We start from the raw sequence: 8,406 nt of genomic DNA on the forward strand, positions 1-8,406 counted from the left end.
GACCTAAAAAAAGGAATACCAATCAGAAAGAAGACCTAAAAAAAGGAATACCAATCAGAAAGAAGGCCTAAAAAAAGGAATACCAATCAGAAAGAAGACCTAAAAAAAGGAATACCAATCAGAAAGAAGGCCTAAAAAAAGGAATACCAATCAGAAAGAAGGCCTAAAAAAAGGAATACCAATCAGAAAGAAGGCCTAAAAAAAGGAATACCAATCAGAAAGAAGACCTAAAAAAAGGAATACCAATCAGAAAGAAGGCCTAAAAAAGGAATACCAATCAGAAAGAAGACCTAAAAAAGGAATACCAATCAGAAAGAAGACCTAAAAAAAGGAATACCAATCAGAAAGAAGACCTAAAAAAAGGAATACCAATCAGAAAGAAGACCTAAAAAAAGGAATACCAATCAGAAAGAAGACCTAAAAAAAGGAATACCAATCAGAAAGAAGGCCTAAAAAAAGGAATACCAATCAGAAAGAAGACCTAAAAAAAGGAATACCAATCAGAAAGAAGGCCAGAAAAAAAAAGGAATACCAATCAGAAAGAAGGCCTAAAAAAGGAATACCAATCAGAAAGAAGGCCTAAAAAAGGAATACCAATCAGAAAGAAGACCTAAAAAAGGAATACCAATCAGAAAGAAGGCCTAAAAAAGGAATACCAATCAGAAAGAAGGCCTAAAAAGGAATACCAATCAGAAAGAAGGCCTAAAAAAGGAATACCAATCAGAAAGAAGGCCTAAAAAATGGTCAACAGGGTGCGTTAAATCCTGGAGGAATCTTTAGCGTTCCAATGGAAAGACAATGTGTTACGATGAGCCCATTGTCCTGTAACGTTTAACGGGAGGGACAAATGACAGGAAGAAGCAAGAGAATGAAAGCAACCAATCAAGTCGCAGGAGTCAAATGAAAGCAATCAATCAAGTCGCAGGAGTCAAATGAAAGCAACCAATCAAGTCGCAGGAGTCAAATGAAAGCAACCAATCAAGTCGCAGGAGTCAAATGAAAGCAACCAATCAAGTCGCAGGAGTCAAATGAAAGCAACCAATCAAGTCGCAGGAGTCAAATGAAAGCAACCAATCAAGTCGTAGGAGTCAAATGAAAGCAATCAATCAAGTCGCAGGAGTCAAATGAAAGCAACTCAAGAGAGATACTCAAGAGAGATAAGTGTGGAGTAGATTTTGCCACCCCTCACACACAGGAAATAAATGACTGACAAAAGACAGATGCTCAGGTGGGCGGGGAATGTTGCTATAGTTACTGAGACAGCTGCCTTATCACCTCTGACAGGAAGACAAAACACACCCACACACTACACACACTATACACACACAGACAGTAACAATAGCATAACCCTGCCCTGTTACCAGCAGCACAGTCATCTGTTGGGTTCTCTACAGATATACAGTGGGGCAAAAAAGTATTTAGTCAGCCACCAATTGTGCAAGTTCTCCCACTTAAAAAGATGAGAGAGGCCTGTCATTTTCATAATAGGTACATTTCAACTATGACAGACAAAATGAGTAAGAAAGTCCAGAAAATCACATTGTAGGATTTTTAATGAATTCATTTGCAAATTATGGTGGAAAATAATTATTTGGTCACCTACAAACAAGCAAGATTTCTGGCTCTCACAGACCTGTAACTTCTTCTTTAAGAGGCTCCACTGTCCTCCCCTCGTTACCTGTATTAATGGCACCTGTTTGAACTTGTTATGAGTATAAGAGACACCTGTCCACAACCTCAAACAGTCACACTCCAAACTCCACTATGGCCAAGACCAAAGAGCTGTCAAAGGACACCAGAAACAAAATTGTAGACCTGCACCAGGCTGGGAAGACTGAATCTGCAATAGGTAAGCAGCTTGGTTTGAAGAAATCAACTCTGGGAGCATTTATTAGGAAATGGAAGACATACAAGACCACTGATAATCTCCCTCGATCTGGGGCTCCACGCAATTTCTCACCCCGTGGGGTCAAAATGATCACAAGAACGGTGAGCAAAAATCCCAGAACCACACGGGGGACCTAGTGAATGACCTGCACAGAGCTGGGACCAAAGTAACAAACCCTACCATCAGTAACACACTACGCCGCCAGGGACTCAAATCCTGCAGTGCCAGACGTGTCCCCCTGCTTAAGCCAGTATATGTCCAGGCCCGTCTGAAGTTTGCAAAAGAGCATTTGGATGATCCAAGATTGGGAGAATGTCAGATGAAACCAAAATATAACTTTTTGGTAAAAACTCAACTCGTCGTGTTTGGAGGACAAAGAATGCTGAGTTGCATCCAAAGAACACCATACCTACTGTGAAGCATGGGGGTGGAAACATCATGCTTTGGGGCTGTTTTTCTGCAAAGGGACCAGGACGACTGATCCGTGTAAATGAAAGAATGAATGTGGCCATGTATCGTGAGATTTTGAGTGAAAACCTCCTTCCATCAGCAAGGGCATTGAAGCGTGGCTGGGTCTTTCAGCATGACAGTGATCCCAAACACACCGCCCGGGCAACGAAGGAGTGGCTTCGTAAGAAGCATTTCAAGGTCCTGGAGTGGCCAAGCCAGTCTCCAGATCTCAACCCCATAGAAAATCTTTGGAGGGAGTTGAAAGTCCATGTTGCCCAGCAACAGCCCCAAAACATCACTTCTCTCTCGAGGAGATCTGCATGGAGGAATAGGCCAAAATACTAGCAACAGTGTGTGAAAACCTTGTGAAGACTTAAAGAAAACGTTTGACCTCTGTCATTGCCAACAAAGGCTATATAACAAAGTATTGAGATAAACTTTTGTTATTAACCAAATACTTATTTTCCACCATAATTTGCAAATATATTCATTCAAAATCCTACAATGTGATTTTCTGGATTTTTTTTCTCATTTTGTCTGTCATAGTTGAAGTGTACCTATGATGAAAATTACAGGCCTCTCTCATCTTTTTAAGTGGGAGAACTTGCACAATTGGTGGCTGACTAAATACTTTTTGCCCCACTGTACATGAAGTATGGGGAACCAACCACTGTACCCAGACAGACACTATATCTGTAGGGAACCCAGGGGAACCCACCACTGTACCCAGACAGACACTATATCTGTAGGGAACCCACCACTGTATCCAGACAGACACTATATCTGTAGGGAACCCACCACTGTACCCAGACAGACACTATATCTGTAGGGAACCCACCACTGTACCAAGACAGACACTATATCTGTAGGGAACCCACCACTGTACCCAGACAGACACTATATCTGTAGGGAACCCACCACTGTACCCAGACAGACACTATATCTGTAGGGAACCCACCACTGTACCCAGACAGACACTATATCTGTAGGGAACCCAGGGGAACCCACCACTGTACCCAGACAGACACTATATCTGTAGGGAACCCACCACTGTACCCAGACAGACACTATATCTGTAGGGAACCCACCACTGTACCCAGACAGACACTATATCTGTAGGGAACCCAGGGGAACCCACCACTGTACCCAGACAGACACTATATCTGTAGGGAACCCACCACTGTACCCAGACAGACACTATATCTGTAGGGAACCCACCACTGTATCCAGACAGACACTATATCTGTAGGGAACCCACCACTGTACCCAGACAGACACTATATCTGTAGGGAACCCACCACTGTACCCAGACAGACACTATATCTGTAGGGAACCCACCACTGTACCCAGACAGACACTATATCTGTAGGGAACCCACCACTGTATCCAGACAGACACTATATCTGTAGGGAACCCACCACTGTACCCAGACAGACACTATATCTGTAGGGAACCCACCACTGTACCCAGACAGACACTATATCTGTAGGGAACCCACCACTGTACCCAGACAGACACTATATCTGTAGGGAACCCACCACTGTACCCAGACAGACACTATATCTGTAGGGAACCCACCACTGTACCCAGACAGACACTATATCTGTAGGGAACCCACCACTGTACCCAGACAGACACTATATCTGTAGGGAACCCAGGGAACCCACCACTGTACCCAGACAGACACTATATCTGTAGGGAACCCACCACTGTACCCAGACAGACACTATATCTGTAGGGAACCCACCACTGTACCCAGACAGACACTATATCTGTAGGGAACCCAGGGGAACCCACCACTGTACCCAGACAGACACTATATCTGTAGGGAACCCAGGGGAACCCACCACTGTATCCAGACAGACACTATATCTGTAGGGAACCCACCACTGTATCCAGACAGACACTATATCTGTAGGGAACCCACCACTGTACCCAGACAGACACTATATCTGTAGGGAACCCACCACTGTACCCAGACAGACACTATATCTGTAGGGAACCCACCACTGTACCCAGACAGACACTATATCTGTAGGGAACCCACCACTGTACCCAGACAGACACTATATCTGTAGGGAACCCACCACTGTACCCAGACAGACACTATATCTGTAGGGAACCCACCACTGTACCCAGACAGACACTATATCTGTAGAGAACCCACCACTGTATCCAGACAGACACTATATCTGTAGGGAACCCACCACTGTATCCAGACAGACACTATATCTGTAGGGAACCCACCACTGTACCCAGACAGACACTATATCTGTAGGGAACCCACCACTGTACCCAGACAGACACTATATCTGTAGGGAACCCACCACTGTACCCAGACAGACACTATATCTGTAGGGAACCCACCACTGTACCCAGACAGACACTATATCTGTAGGGAACCCACCACTGTACCCAGACAGACACTATATCTGTAGGGAACCCACCACTGTATCCAGACAGACACTATATCTGTAGGGAACCCACCACTGTACCCAGACAGACACTATATCTGTAGAGAACCCACCACTGTACCCAGACAGACACTATATCTGTAGAGAACCCACCACTGTACCCAGACAGACACTATATCTGTAGGAACCCACCACTGTACCCAGACAGACACTATATCTGTAGGAACCCAGGGGAACCCACCACTGTACCCAGACAGACACTATATCTGTAGGGAACCCACCACTGTATCCAGACAGACACTATATCTGTAGGGAACCCACCACTGTACCCAGACAGACACTATATCTGTAGGGAACCCACCACTGTACCCAGACAGACACTATATCTGTAGGGAACCCACCACTGTACCCAGACAGACACTATATCTGTAGGGAACCCACCACTGTATCCAGACAGACACTATATCTGTAGGGAACCCACCACTGTACCCAGACAGACACTATATCTGTAGGGAACCCACCACTGTATCCAGACAGACACTATATCTGTAGGGAACCCACCACTGTACCCAGACAGACACTATATCTGTAGGGAACCCACCACTGTACCCAGACAGACACTATATCTGTAGGGAACCCACCACTGTACCCAGACAGACACTATATCTGTAGGGAACCCACCACTGTACCCAGACAGACACTATATCTGTAGGGAACCCACCACTGTATCCAGACAGACACTATATCTGTAGGGAACCCACCACTGTACCCAGACAGACACTATATCTGTAGGGAACCCACCACTGTACCCAGACAGACACTATATCTGTAGGGAACCCAGGGGAACCCACCACTGTATCCAGACAGACACTATATCTGTAGGGAACCCACCACTGTACCCAGACAGACACTATATCTGTAGGGAACCCACCACTGTACCCAGACAGACACTATATCTGTAGGGAACCCACCACTGTATCCAGACAGACACTATATCTGTAGGGAACCCACCACTGTACCCAGACAGACACTATATCTGTAGGGAACCCACCACTGTACCCAGACAGACACATCTAGGGAACCCACCACTGTATCCAGACAGACACTATATCTGTAGGGAACCCACCACTGTACCCAGACAGACACTATATCTGTAGGGAACCCACCACTGTACCCAGACAGACACTATATCTGTAGGAACCCACCACTGTATCCAGACAGACACTATATCTGTAGGGAACCCACCACTGTATCCAGACAGACACTATATCTGTAGGGAACCCACCACTGTACCCAGACAGACACTATATCTGTAGGGAACCCACCACTGTACCCAGACAGACACTATATCTGTAGGAACCCACCACTGTATCCAGACAGACACTATATCTGTAGGGAACCCACCACTGTACCCAGACAGACACTATATCTGTAGGGAACCCACCACTGTACCCAGACAGACACTATATCTGTAGGGAACCCACCACTGTACCCAGACAGACACTATATCTGTAGGGAACCCACCACTGTACCCAGACAGACACTATATCTGTAGGGAACCCACCACTGTACCCAGACAGACACTATATCTGTAGGGAACCCAGGGGAACCCACCACTGTACCCAGACAGACACTATATCTGTAGGGAACCCACCACTGTACCCAGACAGACACTATATCTGTAGGGAACCCACCACTGTACCCAGACAGACACTATATCTGTAGGGAACCCACCACTGTATCCAGACAGACACTATATCTGTAGGGAACCCACCACTGTACCCAGACAGACACTATATCTGTAGGGAACCCACCACTGTATCCAGACAGACACTATATCTGTAGGGAACCCACCACTGTATCCAGACAGACACTATATCTGTAGGGAACCCACCACTGTATCCAGACAGACACTATATCTGTAGGGAACCCACCACTGTACCCAGACAGACACTATATCTGTAGGGAACCCACCACTGTATCCAGACAGACACTATATCTGTAGGGAACCCACCACTGTATCCAGACAGACACTATATCTGTAGGGAACCCAGGGGAACCCACCACTGTACCCAGACAGACACTATATCTGTAGGGAACCCACCACTGTACCCAGACAGACACTATATCTGTAGGGAACCCAGGGGAACCCACCACTGTACCCAGACAGACACTATATCTGTAGGGAACCCAGGGGAACCCACCACTGTACCCAGACAGACACTATATCTGTAGGGAACCCACCACTGTATCCAGACAGACACTATATCTGTAGGGAACCCAGGGGAACCCACCACTGTATCCAGACAGACACTATATCTGTAGGGAACCCACCACTGTATCCAGACAGACACTATATCTGTAGGGAACCCACCACTGTACCCAGACAGACACTATATCTGTAGGGAACCCACCACTGTACCCAGACAGACACTATATCTGTAGGGAACCCACCACTGTACCCAGACAGACACTATATCTGTAGGGAACCCAGGGGAACCCACCACTGTACCCAGACAGACACTATATCTGTAGGGAACCCACCACTGTACCCAGACAGACACTATATCTGTAGGGAACCCAGGGGAACCCACCACTGTACCCAGACAGACACTATATCTGTAGGGAACCCACCACTGTACCCAGACAGACACTATATCTGTAGGGAACCCACCACTGTACCCAGACAGACACTATATCTGTAGGGAACCCAGGGAACCCACCACTGTATCCAGACAGACACTATATCTGTAGGGAACCCACCACTGTATCCAGACAGACACTATATCTGTAGGGAACCCACCACTGTATCCAGACAGACACTATATCTGTAGGGAACCCACCACTGTACCCAGACAGACACTATATCTGTAGGGAACCCACCACTGTACCCAGACAGACACTATATCTGTAGGGAACCCAGGGGAACCCACCACTGTACCCAGACAGACACTATATCTGTAGGGAACCCACCACTGTATCCAGACAGACACTATATCTGTAGGGAACCCACCACTGTACCCAGACAGACACTATATCTGTAGAGAACCCACCACTGTACCCAGACAGACACTATATCTGTAGAGAACCCACCACTGTATCCAGACAGACACTATATCTGTAAGGAACCCACCACTGTATCCAGACAGACACTATATCTGTAGGGAACCCAGGGGAACCCACCACTGTACCCAGACAGACACTATATCTGTAGGGAACCCACCACTGTACCCAGACAGACACTATATCTGTAGGGAACCCACCACTGTATCCAGACAGACACTATATCTGTAGGGAACCTACCACTGTACCCAGACAGACACTATATCTGTAGGGAACCCACCACTGTACCCAGACAGACACTATATCTGTAGGGAACCCACCACTGTACCCAGACAGACACTATATCTGTAGGGAACCTACCACTGTACCCAGACAGACACTATATCTGTAGGGAACCCACCACTGTATCCAGACAGACACTATATCTGTAGGGAACCCACCACTGTACCCAGACAGACACTATATCTGTAGGGAACCCAGGGGAACCCACCACTGTATCCAGACAGACACTATATCTGTAGGGAACCCACCACTGTACCCAGACAGACACTATATCTGTAGGGAACCCACCACTGTACCCAGACAGACACT

At 46.6% G+C, this 8,406-nt stretch overlaps 1 long non-coding RNA gene across 22 annotated transcripts in view; it reads right to left on the reverse strand.

Annotated features, from left to right (window-relative positions):
• The window catches only part of LOC127923828 (uncharacterized), a 2,223-nt gene extending 1,551 nt beyond the window's left edge, over window positions 1-672 (reverse strand). For 10 of the 22 annotated variants that reach the window (XR_008115602.1, XR_008115604.1, XR_008115608.1 and 7 more), the window contains exons 1-2: window positions 322-553; window positions 36-259 (exon numbers count right to left, since the gene is read on the reverse strand). This is a non-coding gene — a long non-coding RNA (uncharacterized LOC127923828). Of the gene's footprint in view, window positions 260-290; window positions 554-610 lie in introns of those variants that run through there. The other 12 variants (XR_008115612.1, XR_008115600.1, XR_008115616.1 and 9 more) reach the window with 5 other exon arrangements.
• Window positions 673-8,406: the final 7,734 nt, after the last annotated feature.

The sequence above is a fragment of the Oncorhynchus keta genome, unplaced genomic scaffold (genome assembly GCF_023373465.1).
Source record: "Oncorhynchus keta strain PuntledgeMale-10-30-2019 unplaced genomic scaffold, Oket_V2 Un_contig_3292_pilon_pilon, whole genome shotgun sequence".
Taxonomy (NCBI): Eukaryota; Metazoa; Chordata; class Actinopteri; order Salmoniformes; family Salmonidae; genus Oncorhynchus; species Oncorhynchus keta.